This window comes from Lactuca virosa, chromosome 1 (assembly GCF_052849685.1).
Source record: "Lactuca virosa cultivar CGN04683 chromosome 1, Lactuca_virosa_CGN04683_v6, whole genome shotgun sequence".
Classification (NCBI taxonomy): domain Eukaryota; kingdom Viridiplantae; phylum Streptophyta; class Magnoliopsida; order Asterales; family Asteraceae; genus Lactuca; species Lactuca virosa.
This window is the reverse complement of record NC_136426.1, coordinates 312,226,619-312,243,490: the sequence shown is the minus strand read 5'-3', so window position 1 is coordinate 312,243,490 and position 16,872 is coordinate 312,226,619.

Here is a 16,872-nt window from a genome sequence, read left to right as displayed (position 1 = left end):
TGACCATTGGCTCAAAGAGTTAATGGTTAGAGATAAGGGAAGGGCCTTAGTACGATAAGTTCTCATGTTCCGTGTTGCATAGACATACATAAAGAAACATAGCAATACAATAGCAATCGTGTTTGATACAATTCAATTTAAATACAACATGCAAATAATAGTTTTTCTGGACATGCTTTTCCACCCCAAAACATAAAAACTGAAAATAGGGGAGTGCGTGAATACTCACAATATGCAAAATATAGCAACCAAGTTTATACGAGTCAAATAAATATAACGAACATAAATAGTTTAGGACATGCTTTTCCACCCTAAAACATTTAAAACCGAAAATAGGGGAGTGCGTGAATACTCACAATGCATTTAGATGATGCAAATGGTGCCTTGAACTACGTTCCACGTGTATCACTACCGATTCCTACAATAATGGTATTCGCTAGTGAGTCTCTAATCGAAATCTAACACTAGTATACTTACTACTACAATAGAATTATGCCAATAATGTGTCAAAATTTAATATTGATAAGTTACAAACATTTTCTGTGGAAATTAAGTTTCAAAGAATCAATTGTTATATAACATTTTAAGTGGAAAATTTCCATTATTGAAATGTTAATATTTAACATTTTAGAGGTGTTCCAATGATTAAATATTCAAAACTAAATCAATTTAGTTCTAAACTTTCCCAAACTTTGCATTTAAGTTTTAATTGAAGTCAAAGACCTTAAGATAAATTTTCTTGAATTTTTGATTTGTTTGACTATTTTTCAGGATTTTAGTTTCTTGAATAACCATAAAATCATGAAAAATACTAAACAGTTAATAAAAATTACCAAACTTCAGATTTTGGTTCTAAATGTACTAAAAGACTTCTAGATAAATTTTCATGGATTATGAATATGTATAACCATTTTTCACATATTTAATTCTCTAAATAGATACAAATTTGAAAAATAGAAATCAGTTATGAAAATACCCCAAACTTTTTATAACAATGTCATTACACATACTTAAGCTGGGAAAAATATAAAAAGGGGTTTCTAAACTGTTTAACCCAATTTTATGATTTTTATGCATTTATTCTAATAAAAATAAGGATAAATAGAAAATAGTTTCCAAAATTACCCAAAATTTTTGTAACACTTTTATTATACATTTAGAAGCTGTGAAAAATATAAAATATATTTTTCAATTAGTCTTTCTATTTTTCTTTGTTTTATCCTCTTAAATAATCATTAATTGGAGAATAATTATTAAACAGTTAAAGTAAATTACCAAAATTTTTGTACACTTCATTTACAGAGTAAATAATCTGCGAAAAATACCAAATGTGGTTTTTATATACTGAAATCCGATTTTGTGTATTTAAGTGTATTTAATCTTAGAAAATAGGAGAAAAACAGTATACAGAAGAGAAAAATCATCAAAATTTTTATGTAGCCTCCTAATGTACTAAAATGTGTTCTGGTAAATTTGCATGAATTTTGGGTGAGCAGAACTATTTTTTCTATTTTTAGGCCATTATAAATACAAAAATCGGGGAAAAATAGGAATGCATTATGAAAAATTATGACAATATTTTTTCTGAGTCTTTTACCTCTGATAGTAACTGCGAAAATTGTTATATATCATTTTAAGATTTTCTAAAGTGCTTTTATGATTTATTGGAGCCAAACAAAAAGAAAATCAAAAGACACATCAAACAGTAACAAAAATCGATGAAATTTTATGAGGGGTCATTATTCACCATAAGGGTCATCCACGAATTTTTCTAGGATTTATAGACCTCAGAAAGTATTTTATGTGATTTATGCCCTTGTTTTCTTGTAACAAATTTAATAAATCAAAGAAATGGTAAAAACTCTTGGGATTTTCCAGATATTCATATTATCTTAATGGGAATCTGGGAAAATTTTTATTTCGAACAGAAAGAACTTTGAGATATTTTTTATAAATAAAATCATTTACATGCACTATTAACAATGTACTTTAATCATCAAGCTCTTTAGCTTGGTGTTCATCACATGCATCACGGTTTGAAGACCATGCATGGACATATGTTGGTCATAGTGATGTTTTCAAAGGAAATACTTGAATGCATAAGGTATATGTGGGTAGTTAAAGTTGTTAGGAATGATGGTTATGCACCAGTAGCCGCATACATAGTGTTTGCATTGTGAACTTGGGTTGCTTGAGGGATGTCTATCAAGAGTTCGGTTACCAATGTTGGGCATCGGTTACGGAATCTTGAGCCATAGCTGACATGGGATTTGGTTGCAGCGTGAGAATTTTTGGATTTACCATCCTTATGCCCGTGAGATTCGCAGGTTGGTGATGACTTGTCAGGGAGTCGAGCGCGTATTTGAGGACTGTTAGGCGCAACTTCCGAATTAGGGATTTGGTGTAATTTACTATCGGTATGTTTTGAGCTTTCCTTCTGCATAGTAGAATGGTATTCCTAGTCAGGGACTAGGGGTGGGTGTGATGAATGAATAATCAGTAATCCTAGGAAATAGTCTAATGGGGTTTATATTGATGGGTTCATGTTTTCGGGAAGTTCCTGATTTGATTGGTTATTGTAGTATTATGAGGTCTTCTAGTTGGCAAGAGTAAGACAGTTGTTTCAGTTCTTGGGAAGGGTCGCTAGGATTTCTTCTTTTGGGCTAAGGGAAGAGTGTTAACGTTCATCCTTTCAGAGGTATAAGCAATTTCTGCCACGACCGGGTATGGAAGGCAGGTTTGGGAGACGGTCATCGGTATGGGATGATTCTTCGGTCTTAATCGGAATTCAAAAGTTTGGGTTAGATCGTATAGCGGCAGAGGAGGTTGTAAGGAATGATTTCAAGGATGAAATCTAGTTTAAGTAGGGGAGAGTTTTAACACCCTGTTTCGAATCGTTTCATAAATCGGGCCCGTGACCCGAAGACCGGTTATCATAAGGCTTAGGGCCTTTGGGAAGGAGACTTAGCCCCCTTTCAGTGTGGATAATGTAGATCAAACGATCAGGGGGTTCGGTTTGTGTTTGGAGTCCAAGGGTATATTGTTAAAGTATCAGTTCAGTCTGTTTTGAAGTTTGGGTTTAATTTCGGAGAATTTTAAGGTGAGGGGGAGCAGATAGAAGTGTAGAGCTTCTTGTTACCATTCTGTGGATATAAAGAACGCTGAAATCAGACTTAGAACGAAGAAGTTATGGCCTTCGGAAGATTGGTGGTTCTTGGCCCTAGCCGAGTACACTGGGCATACGCTAGGAGTACGCCGGGCGTACTGGCTTGACATCCGGATCGCGGAGACTTCAGCGTACGCTGGGGTAAAACCCTAAAATTTAGGGTTTGTGCTCTATTTAATCACCTTAAGTCACTCATGGATCTTCTTATAACTAGCCTCCACTTCTCCAAACCCTTAGAATGAAACCCTAATGTCTTTTGTGATCTTTGGAGCTTGGAAGTGAGTTTTAGTGGTATTTTTGATGATTTAAAGGAAGAAGAACTCTCGGTGGGTATTTGGGAATAGCTTGATCTTGTACATCCAGATTCATCATCATCTTTGCAAGCTATTTGAGGTATAAAGTTCCCTATTTGATGATTCTTTATGCTAGATCTAGTTTAGGGCCTTATTTATGCATTTTTGGGTCTTTTGAGTTAAAGTTGAGCTTTCGATCTACTCCAGAAGCCATGGATGTGGGATTTTAGCTACATTGAGGTCCCTTGTTGTCACACCCCGCTAAAGCGGAAACACGAGGTGTGGCAGTATAAAGGGTTTCATAGCAAAAGTTAAAAGACAACACCAACCATAGTATTAAAAATCATTACAATTTTACAATGGGTTTGAACAACTTTTAAAAGAAATTACAATGTAAATTGAAATACAACACATGCGAATGCTCCTAAAAGTGAAGTGTCCCTAAGTGCCACTTACTCGATGATTCCTGAAAAAGCATGTAAAACGAGCGTCAACTATAAAAATAGTTGGTGAGTACTCACAGATAAACAAAATAATATTGGTTCCATGAATTGAAATCAAAGTTTTGATAAAAGTTTCCAATAATAAAAGTATATTGTTAAAATGAGTAAATAAGTTTGTAAAAACAAAGTTCTTTGTCATCATGAGAGATAAAGTATGTTGCCCAAATAAGATGCAACATTCATATTCTCATGGAAGATAAAGTTCGTTACTCAAACGAGTAAACAAGTTTCATTGCTAAAATGAGCAATCAATTTCGTTGCTACAAGGAGCAAACAATTTCATTGCTAAAACATGTATATAAGTTTTCAGTAATAAAAGTTCGTTGTTGTAATGAGAAACAAAGTTCATTGCTATAATTAATAACAAGTTTATTGCTATAACGAGAAACGAGTTTGTATGTGTATGAGCAAACAATGAGTCTCAACCAAACCTATGACTGAAGCCCTATCAAGATCTATGCTTATCGTTCCATAGATGAATATTGTATCATGCACTCCAGCAATAGGGCGAGTGAGGAGTTGTCAATTCCTAATAGCGCTATCCATAATGACCATTGGCTCAAAGAGTTAATGGTTAGAGATAAGGGAAGGGCCTTAGTACGATAAGTTCTCATGTTCCGTGTTGCATAGACATACATAAAGAAACATAGCAATACAATAGCAATCGTGTTTGATACAATTCAATTTAAATACAACATGCAAATAATAGTTTTTCTGGACATGCTTTTCCACCCCAAAACATAAAAACTGAAAATAGGGGAGTGCGTGAATACTCACAATATGCAAAATATAGCAACCAAGTTTATACGAGTCAAATAAATATAACGAACATAAATAGTTTAGGACATGCTTTTCCACCCTAAAACATTTAAAACCGAAAATAGGGGAGTGCGTGAATACTCACAATGCATTTAGATGATGCAAATGGTGCCTTGAACTACGTTCCACGTGTATCACTACCGATTCCTACAATAATGGTATTCGCTAGTGAGTCTCTAATCGAAATCTAACACTAGTATACTTACTACTACAATAGAATTATGCCAATAATGTGTCAAAATTTAATATTGATAAGTTACAAACATTTTCTGTGGAAATTAAGTTTCAAAGAATCAATTGTTATATAACAATTTAAGTGGAAAATTTCCATTATTGAAATGTTAATATTTAACATTTTAGAGGTGTTCCAATGATTAAATATTCAAAACTAAATCAATTTAGTTCTAAACTTTCCCAAACTTTGCATTTAAGTTTTAATTGAAGTCAAAGACCTTAAGATAAATTTTCTTGAATTTTTGATTTGTTTGACTATTTTTCAGGATTTTAGTTTCTTGAATAACCATAAAATCATGAAAAATACTAAACAGTTAATAAAAATTACCAAACTTCAGATTTTGGTTCTAAATGTACTAAAAGACTTCTAGATAAATTTTCATGGATTATGAATATGTATAACCATTTTTCACATATTTAATTCTCTAAATAGATACAAATTTGAAAAATAGAAATCAGTTATGAAAATACCCCAAACTTTTTATAACAATGTCATTACACATACTTAAGTTGGGAAAAATATAAAAAGGGGTTTCTAAACTGTTTAACCCAATTTTATGATTTTTATGCATTTATTCTAATAAAAATAAGGATAAATAGAAAATAGTTTCCAAAATTACCCAAAATTTTTGTAACACTTTTATTATACATTTAGAAGCTGTGAAAAATATAAAATATATTTTTCAATTAGTCTTTCTATTTTTCTTTGTTTTATCCTCTTAAATAATCATTAATTGGAGAATAATTATTAAACAGTTAAAGTAAATTACCAAAATTTTTGTACACTTCATTTACAGAGTAAATAATCTGCGAAAAATACCAAATGTGGTTTTTATATACTGAAATCCGATTTTGTGTATTTAAGTGTATTTAATCTTAGAAAATAGGAGAAAAACAGTATACAGAAGAGAAAAATCATCAAAATTTTTATGTAGCCTCCTAATGTACTAAAATGTGTTCTGGTAAATTTGCATGAATTTTGGGTGAGCAGAACTATTTTTTCTATTTTTAGGCCATTATAAATACAAAAATCGGGGAAAAATAGGAATGCATTATGAAAAATTATGACAATATTTTTTCTGAGTCTTTTACCTCTGATAGTAACTGCGAAAATTGTTATATATCATTTTAAGATTTTCTAAAGTGCTTTTATGATTTATTGGAGCCAAACAAAAAGAAAATCAAAAGACACATCAAACAGTAACAAAAATCGATGAAATTTTATGAGGGGTCATTATTCACCATAAGGGTCATCCACGAATTTTTCTAGGATTTATAGACCTCAGAAAGTATTTTATGTGATTTATGCCCTTGTTTTCTTGTAACAAATTTAATAAATCAAAGAAATGGTAAAAACTCTTGGGATTTTCCAGATATTCATATTATCTTAATGGGAATCTGGGAAAATTTTTATTTCGAACAGAAAGAACTTTGAGATATTTTTTATAAATAAAATCATTTACATGCACTATTAACAATGTACTTTAATCATCAAGCTCTTTAGCTTGGTGTTCATCACATGCATCACGGTTTGAAGACCATGCATGGACATATGTTGGTCATAGTGATGTTTTCAAAGGAAATACTTGAATGCATAAGGTATATGAACCTTCAAAACTTGTAAAAATCTGTATTTTAGTGTTTGACATAGGTTTTGGTCCTTGGATTTCACCATTAAACAACATGCATGTTGTTCTTGAGTGAAACCCTACCACCATCATCATCAAACTCGACATTCATGGATATTTTCATGAATGTTCATAAATAATGGTATAGAAGAATGAGAAGTGCAAGAAAACTCCTTAAAACAAGAAAGAAAAGTGAAGGAAAATGAAAGTTTTTCGTGTTCTACCTTAATGAACACCATTAGATGATGAAAATTTTGAGTATCTTGAGTGTTCTTGGACATGTTGGCTGTAAAATTTCGTGGTTCATAGTGGGAGGAAGAGAGAAAATGTGTGTGAGAGTGTGAGAGAGAAATGAGAGAAAATGAGGGAAGATGGAGTGTGAGAGAGAAGAAGAATCATTTTGTGTTGGGAAGAGGAGAGGCATCTTGGGAGGAGGGAGTCCGATTTTGGAGTGGAGAGAGGGTCTCCCTCTCTTAAATTTTATAAAATTATAACTTTATTTTATAAAAATATCAAGTTTTTATAAAATATGCACCTTATTTTAATTTTCATTCACAAAACCTTGATTTTTTTTACATAGAAAATAAGGTTAAATACTAATGACTTAAATTTTATTTTTCTTAAATGCATTCTCATAATTTTTATTATTATAAGATCATATTATAAGTTTCATAATTATTTTTATAGAAATTTTTAAGGTTAAAGTTTATAAATATGAGTTTTTATGGCTTTTAGGGTTTTGGAGTTTAATAAACTTTGAATATCAAAATAAATAGAATATTTGAGACTTTAAACTATTTTAGAGTTTCATAACTCTTATTCAAATTAGAAATATTGTTTGTAATTTATTTTTATTGGTTTATTGGCATTCTATGTAGTGATTCCGAGATTCAAACGAAATTGAGGAATCAAGTATACTAGTCCTAGTTTCAACTTTGACTTAAGTTTCTATGTGACTTTGACCTAATTTCTACTACTAGGTCAAGTGCATGATGTGTGTATATGATTCATGAAATGTTGTTCGAGTCAAAGAGTGACCCAAATATGGATAGTCACTACAGTTAAGTAGTAGTAGAATTCACATATCAATGTGAAATTTAAGCACATTATCCATTGTTTCTAATTGTTTCCAAGTTTCTAATAGGTTATATCTTAACTTCTAGTTACTAAGTCTAGTATGTGTCGTGCCTATACGTGCAACTAAGTTTATTTAAATCTAGAACCGACTCGAATTTTGACGGTTGTCACATTCTCCCCCGGTTGAAAGAATTTCGCCCCGAAATTCAATTCGTGACGTATTCTATTAGAACTCAGTCGAATACAATTATATAGCTGGAAAGGTGGTGACTTGAAGTGTTCTTTGATTATTTTGGGTTTATTTCCTCAAAGGAGAATCCAATTCATTAGCTATAGTCAAATTAATGTTTCCTTAATTCGAGTTCTTTCTTCTAGATTATGGAAAATTTGATTCATGGAATCATGATCCAAGCACGGCGACGTAGTCGAAAAAAAAGATCATCTAGTTATATATTATCTGAATTAAGAGAGCGGTACAAGTTATGCAGAAGCACGAACTACATTGAGCGTTAAATCCGCATTGATCCTTAAGTTGCATTCTAAATTAGCACTAAGTGTAAATTCGCCGCCTAATAAAGAAGAGATTATGAACAATTTGTTCACTTCCGGGTTGGCTATTAAATCTGGAAAAGATATATTCCAAAATAAGAAGGGGTAGCACAAATAAAAGAGAAGCGATCGAGGGTAAGTTCCTAAATATACGTACTAAGGGTAGGCAACGAAGTTTTGGTACATCTCAAATGTGAAGGCTATTTAAGTGTCGTCTACAAAATAAATTACGAAATTATTGAGGATCTCCGAGGCTATAATTACTACTACAGTTACTCTTACAATAATAAAACCTTATTCGAAGAATAAATATATTTAGAGAGTCATTGTTGCAAATGGAAGCGATGAAAGTTTATGATATTTTAAATTACATTGTGTAGATAGCATTTTAAGTGTTTAGAAGTGATAGAAATCTCACTGTTATCAAAATGTGTGTTTAGAAATGATAACTAATCTCATTATTATCAAAATGTGTAATAATTCCAAGATAATGAAGATATATGTGTGGCGATCAAACGAAGTAGTAAAATAATATAAAGATTAATTAAGGTTAAAGGTTTAAGTCGCCATTAAAGGAATCTGTATAGAAATATTTGTATTATTATTATTATTATTTTTTTTTGAGAAATTGTCCAATTGTCTAAGTCAGGACAAATTCAAGTTTACGAGGATTCAGAATACTTATTAAAACAAGTTTGAGAGTTTAGGAATTCACTGAAATTTGCAAAGTAAAATACTATTTTAAGAAAGGTGTAAAAATGTCGATCATCGAAAACACTGCATTCTTAATTTAGTGATTCTACAAAAATATTCATTTGAAGGATAAATAATCATAACTTTTAAAACTTTTCATATTTTTAAAGAAAAGATGAAACATATGAAATGTATTCTTCACATATATTTTCTGGATTTTGAAAAATGATAAGAACAAGGCGGTCACCTTGTATATTAATTGTAAGGAAATACAATGAAAATTGTGCGTTTAATCAAAATTTTAAATTTAGAGCAAAAGGAGCAAATGTAATTAAGGATTACTTGTTTATTGTAGATTTCAAAATAAAAAAAACAAGATGTATATGATAAAAAACGTAATTGAATATATCAAAGTTGACTAAATCAAAATTATGACTCACAACTATACACGTATTAATCGCTCAAAACGAAAGGGTAGACTTCTAGTCTATATGTGTACGAACATGGTACCAAGAGAAGCAAAATAAATAGAAACAAAGTTAGACAATGTATTATGTTAATATTATGGCGTGCGAGATCTAAAATCAGAAGGAGAGCGAGAAATAAAGTTTGGGGGAAAGAAAAAGGAAGGTAGCGGCGGCAATGATTGCTATTGTCGAAATTATAAGAACAATACATATAGGTAGATTTAAAACCAGGTTGAGATATATTTCAAACTTCAATATGTGATGTATATTGATGATTAAATAGAAATGAAGAAGTTTTAAAGTGTTTTCTAAGGTTTGCTAAAAATTCACGAGTTATCTATTAAGTTAAACTCCATTTGTGAAAAAGAAGAAACACTAAAACTTGTAATTGAAAATCTGATAGTTTTGACCTTTTTGACTGGGGTCCAACAATGGTTAAAACGGATAATGTAAAGACTTAACATATTTAGATGAATAATCGTGCATTGTCAAAAGTACGTCGCTGGAAGTTTAAAAGTGAACACTAAGTTTTGCAATGCTGTAAGTTTTATAAACACGGATTATAAAACTAATTTGAAATAAAATAAACAAATGATGTGTGTTGGAAATTTAGGAATTAGAGATATCTTAGAAACATGTGTGAAGTAGAAAGTTGTGAAAATATCATGTTGGGATTCAAGAAAACACATTTAAGTAAGGTACAATGCCTAAATGAGAAAGTGGTCAAAAGAGTCAAAACAAAAGTGGTTTGAAAGATCCGATGAAGCTTTTACACATAATATGAACTTCAATGTCATATGTCTATGTTTTATAGCATAGAATTTAAACACTTTTATAAAAGAAAATGTTTCTAAGTTTTTCGAAAACGTGCCAAAATGGTAATCAAGGTTTAAAATGGTTTCTATGCCCTTAAAAGCACATTTATCCATTGAAATGGATTTCAAATGAAATTGAAATAGCAAGGTAAAAACCAATATTGGTTAAATTGAGTTTTGAAGAAAAGTGTTAAGTTAAAGCAAGTTGTCAAAAGATTTTTATCGAGAATATGGCTTAAATTGTTAGGAAAGGTCTAGTAAGTTGTATGAAGTGGTTATAAAGTATTTTATCGATGATAAATAAAACCGATGAAACGAAATAACTTTTCGATGGAAGATTAAGAATTAAGGAATAAGTAGATTAGTGTAGCTAATCGTACCTAAATACTAAGGAGAGTATAAGACGAGTATAAGGCGAGTACCGATGTCTTTTTCCTAAGATAAAGGACAAGAAAAATTGTTTGAAAAACATTTTATGGCGTCAATGCAGTTGACGATCTTTTATAGAGGTCAAAGGGATATCCTATGTTAAGTTTTAACCTCAAGGTGGAAACAACCTAGACCTAAATCGTAGCGTAGAAATAAGATCTCACATATAGGTTAAACCTCCGTGTCTCCTTGTGAGTCGAATCCGGAATGCCCGCCAATGGTATCAAAGTGATTACTTAGTGGCGACTCATCTACCTGCTTACACGATGCTCCAATTATCATTTGTGTCGGTATCGAAACTCTTTTTCCTAGTTGTAACTCTAATACGAAGACGATGAAGAGGTATTAAGGAATAATTGGCATAGGTTTCGACTTAAGATTATTACTAGTGTATATCTAACTACTAACCTTACATCTAAAGTCAATAGCTACCGAGGAATACCCATTCTTAGTACTATGTGCATTGCTCCTAGAGTGGCTAGTGATATAACCTAAGTGGTTAACCTAGCACTTGATAAGGGACAAGAATATTTCTAAATAAAGACATTGTGGTAAAAGTGCACTTAGTTTCTAAGTGTACCCAGATGAATGCCTATAATATGCAATGCCCGTACACACACCGAAAAACTTTGTTTTTCAAGAGTTCAAACTGAAAATCGTTTTGAACATAATTCTACTATAACCGTTTCAAGCCTCGCATTAAGTTTCCTTAATTAAGCATAGTTGGCCAGGCTATACTTAATTAAAGTCCAATAATGCGTACTCGAATTAGTTATACCAGTAGTATGTTCATTATTTTTAAAACATTTTGAAATTTTTTTTTTTGGCTATAGTTGTGGTTCTCCAAAGGAAAACCGGTATTCTCTATAACCTTCGGCTCTGATACCATTTTCTGTCACACCCCGCTAAAGCGGAAACACGAGGCGTGACAGTATAAAGGGTTTCATAGCAAAAGTTAAAAGACAACACCAACCATAGTATTAAAAATCATTACAATTTTACAATGGGTTTGAACAACTTTTAAAAGAAATTACAATGTAAATTGAAATACAACACATGCGAATGCTCCTAAAAGTGAAGTGTCCCTAAGTGCCACTTACTCGATGATTCCTGAAAAAGCATGTAAAACGAGCGTCAACTATAAAAATAGTTGGTGAGTACTCACAGATAAACAAAATAATATTGGTTCCATGAATTGAAATCAAAGTTTTGATAAAAGTTTCCAATAATAAAAGTATATTGTTAAAATGAGTAAATAAGTTTGTAAAAACAAAGTTCTTTGTCATCATGAGAGATAAAGTATGTTGCCCAAATAAGATGCAACATTCATATTCTCATGGAAGATAAAGTTCGTTACTCAAACGAGTAAACAAGTTTCATTGCTAAAATGAGCAATCAATTTCGTTGCTACAAGGAGCAAACAATTTCATTGCTAAAACATGTATATAAGTTTTCAGTAATAAAAGTTCGTTGTTGTAATGAGAAACAAAGTTCATTGCTATAATTAATAACAAGTTTATTGCTATAACGAGAAACGAGTTTGTATGTGTATGAGCAAACAATGAGTCTCAACCAAACCTATGACTGAAGCCCTATCAAGATCTATGCTTATCGTTCCATAGATGAATATTGTATCATGCACTCCAGCAATAGGGCGAGTGAGGAGTTGTCAATTCCTAATAGCGCTATCCATAATGACCATTGGCTCAAAGAGTTAATGGTTAGAGATAAGGGAAGGGCCTTAGTACGATAAGTTCTCATGTTCCGTGTTGCATAGACATACATAAAGAAACATAGCAATACAATAGCAATCGTGTTTGATACAATTCAATTTAAATACAACATGCAAATAATAGTTTTTCTGGACATGCTTTTCCACCCCAAAACATAAAAACTGAAAATAGGGGAGTGCGTGAATACTCACAATATGCAAAATATAGCAACCAAGTTTATACGAGTCAAATAAATATAACGAACATAAATAGTTTAGGACATGCTTTTCCACCCCAAAACATTTAAAACCGAAAATAGGGGAGTGCGTGAATACTCACAATGCATTTAGATGATGCAAATGGTGCCTTGAACTACGTTCCACATGTATCACTACCGATTCCTACAATAATGGTATTCGCTAGTGAGTCTTTAATCGAAATCTAACACTAGTATACTTACTACTACAATAGAATTATGCCAATAATGTGTCAAATTTAATATTGATAAGTTACAAACATTTTTCTGTGGAAATTAAGTTTCAAAGAATCAATTGTTATATAACAATTTAAGTGGAAAATTTCCATTATTGAAATGTTAATATTTAACATTTTAGAGGTGTTCCAATGATTAAATATTCAAAACTAAATCAATTTAGTTCTAAACTTTCCCAAACTTTGCATTTAAGTTTTAATTGAAGTCAAAGACCTTAAGATAAATTTTCTTGAATTTTTGATTTGTTTGACTATTTTTCACGATTTTAGTTTCTTGAATAACCATAAAATCATGAAAAATACTAAACAGTTAATAAAAATTACCAAACTTCAGATTTTGGTTCTAAATGTACTAAAAGACTTCTAGATAAATTTTCATGGATTATGAATATGTATAACCATTTTTCACATATTTAATTCTCTAAATAGATACAAATTCATGAAAAATAGAAATCAGTTATGAAAATACCCCAAACTTTTTATAACAATATCATTACACATACTTAAGCTGGGAAAAATATAAAAAGGGGTTTCTAAACTGTTTAACCCAATTTTATGATTTTTATGCATTTATTCTAATAAAAATGGGGATAAATAGAAAACAGTTTCCAAAATTACCTAAAATTTTTGTAACACTTTTATTATACATGTAGAAGCTGTGAAAAATATAAAATATATTTTTCAATTAGTCTTTCTATTTTTCTTTGTTTTATCCTCTTAAATAATCATTAATTGGAGAATAATTATTAAACAGTTAAAGTAAATTACCAAAATTTTTGTACACTTCATTTACAGAGTAAATAATCTGCGAAAAATACCAAATGTGGTTTTTATATACTGAAATCCGATTTTGTGTATTTAAGTGTATTTAATCTTAGAAAATAGGAGAAAAACAGTATACAGCAGAGAAAAATGATCAAAATTTTTATGTAGCCTACTAATGTACTAAAAGGTGTTCTGGTAAATTTGCATGAATTTTGGGTGAGCAGAACTATTTTTTCTATTTTTAGGCCATTATAAATACAAAAATCGGGGAAAAATAGGAATGCATTATGAAAAATTCTGACAATAATTTTTCTGAGTCTTGTACCTCTGGTAGTAACTGCGAAAATTGTTATATATCATTTTAAGATTTTCTAAAGTGCTTTTATGATTTATTGGAGCCAAACAAAAAGAAAATCAAAAGACACATCAAACAGTAACAAAAATCGATGAAATTTTATGAGGGGTCATTATTCACCATAGGGGTCATCCACGAATTTTTCTAGGATTTATAGACCTCAGAAAGTATTTTATGTGATTTATGCCCTTGTTTTCTTATAACAAATTTAATAAATCAAAGAAATGGTAAAAACTCTTGGGATTTTCCAGATATTCATATTATCTTAATGGGAATCTGGGAAAATTTTTATTTCAAACAGAAAGAACTTTTAGATATTTTTTATAAATAAAATCATTTACATGCACTATTAACAATGTACTTTAATTATCAAGCTCTTTAGCTTGGTGTTCATCACATGCATCACGGTTTGAAGACCATGCATGGACATATGTTGGTCATAGTGATGTTTTCAAAGGAAATACTTGAATGCATAAGGTATATGAACCTTCAAAACTTGTAAAAATCTGTATTTTAGTGTTTGACATAGGTTTTGGTCCTTGGATTTCACCATTAAACAACATGCATGTTGTTCTTGAGTGAAACCCTACCACCATCATCATCAAACTCGACATTCATGGATATTTTCATGAATGTTCATAAATAATGGTGTAGAAGAATGAGAAGTGCAAGAAAACTCCTTAAAACAAGAAAGAAAAGTGAAGGAAAATGAAAGATTTTCGTGTTCTACCTTAATGAACACCATTAGATGATGAAAATTTTGAGTATCTTGAGTGTTCTTGGACATGTTGGCTGTAAAATTTCGTGGTTCATAGTGGGAGGAAGAGAGAAAATGTGTGTGAGAGTGTGAGAGAGAAATGAGAGAAAATGAGGGAAGATGGAGTGTGAGAGAGAAGAAGAATCATTTTGTGTTGGGAAGAGGAGAGGCATCTTGGGAGGAGGGAGTCCGATTTTGGAGTGGAGAGAGGGTCTCCCTCTCTTAAATTTTATAAAATTATAACTTTATTTTATAAAAATATCAAGTTTTTATAAAATATGCACCTTATTTTAATTTTCATTCACAAAACCTTGATTTTTTTTACATAGAAAATAAGGTTAAATACTAATGACTTAAATTTTATTTTTCTTAAATGCATTCTCATAATTTTTATTATTATAAGATCATATTATAAGTTTCATAATTATTTTTATAGAAATTTTTAAGGTTAAAGTTTATAAATATGAGTTTTTATGGCTTTTAGGGTTTTGGAGTTTAATAAACTTTGAATATCAAAATAAATAGAATATTTGAGACTCTAAACTATTTTAGAGTTTCATAACTCTTATTCAAATTAGAAATATTGTTTGTTATTTATTTTTATTGGTTTATTGGCATTCTATGTAGTGATTCCGAGATTCAAACGAAATTGAGGAATCAAGTATACTAGTCCTAGTTTCAACTTTGACTTAAGTTTCTATGTGACTTTGACCTAATTTCTACTACTAGGTCAAGTGCATGATGTGTGTATATGATTCATGAAATGTTGTTCGAGTCAAAGAGTGACCCAAATATGGATAGTCACTACAGTTAAGTAGTAGTAGAATTCACATATCAATGTGAAATCTAAGCACATTATCCATTATTTCTAATTGTTTCCAAGTTTCTAATAGGTTATATCTTAACTTCTAGTTACTAAGTCTAGTATGTGTCGTGCCTATACGTGCAACTAAGTTTATTCAAATCTAGAACCGACTCGAATTTTGACGGTTGTCACACTTGTTCATAAAAGTGCAAACTTTATGAGAGATATTGAACCATGCATGTGTTATGACCCTTATTAAGCTTTTTTTTAGTGTTGGGTTCCATTAAGTCATGCATGGGTGTAAAGTTGCCAACTTTACGTATTAAGTCACTATTTATGATCAAATCTGAGAGTTTGGCAAGTTGTCTTAACTGAATAAGTGATTAATGGAGTGGATTGGTAATCTGGGGAGTACCCAGCTGGTACGCAGTGCGTACTAGCCCCGGAGGGAGTACGCTAAGTGTACGAGCTGAGTACACCCCACGTAGTTACCAGATTGACTTTTGGGCTTTTCGAGTTTAGGCCTTGTTGGGCCATTGGACTTTTGACTTTTGGTCGTCTATAGACTATGGACTTTCTTGGGATTAGGTCCATGATGATTTTGGGCCCAATTTGGAAGTTGGGCCTTTTTGGGCTTTATGATGCCAATTAATGAATTTTGGCATTTTAAGCAATGGGATGGGCCTTGGTTTTGGGCCAAGTAAGAAAAAGGGTAAAATGGTCTTTTTCCATGGATATGGTTCAAGTGGCTTAAAAGGAGCAACCTTGATGCTCGTGTGATAGCTGTTATTGTAACAGAACTCAATTAAGGGCAAGTGAGTATCCCATGATTTTCCAAAATCGATCACACATGCTCGGAGCATATCTTCGAGTGTTTGAATGGTTCGCTCGCTTTGGCCGTCGGTTTGAGGGTGGTAGGCAGTGCTCATGTCTAGTTGTGTTCCCATTGCTTTCTGGAGCGACTGCCAAAATCGAGAAGTAAATATACTATATCGATCCGAGATAATAGATATCAGTACCCCATGGAGTCTCACACTTCTTTTATATAGATTCGTGTTAATCTCTCCATTTTGTATGTCTCCTTTATTGGTAGGAAATGGGCGGATTTTGGTTAATCTATCGACAATCACCCAGATAGCATCCAATCTGTCCGCTGTCGTAGGTAATTTGGTTATGAAATCCATGGTAATCCTATCCCATTTCCACTCGGGTATTACAGGCTGTTGTAACAATCCCGAGGGCTTCTATATATTCCACTTTTACTTTGGCACAAGTGAGGCACTTGCCCACGTAAGTGGCAATCTCTTCTTTCA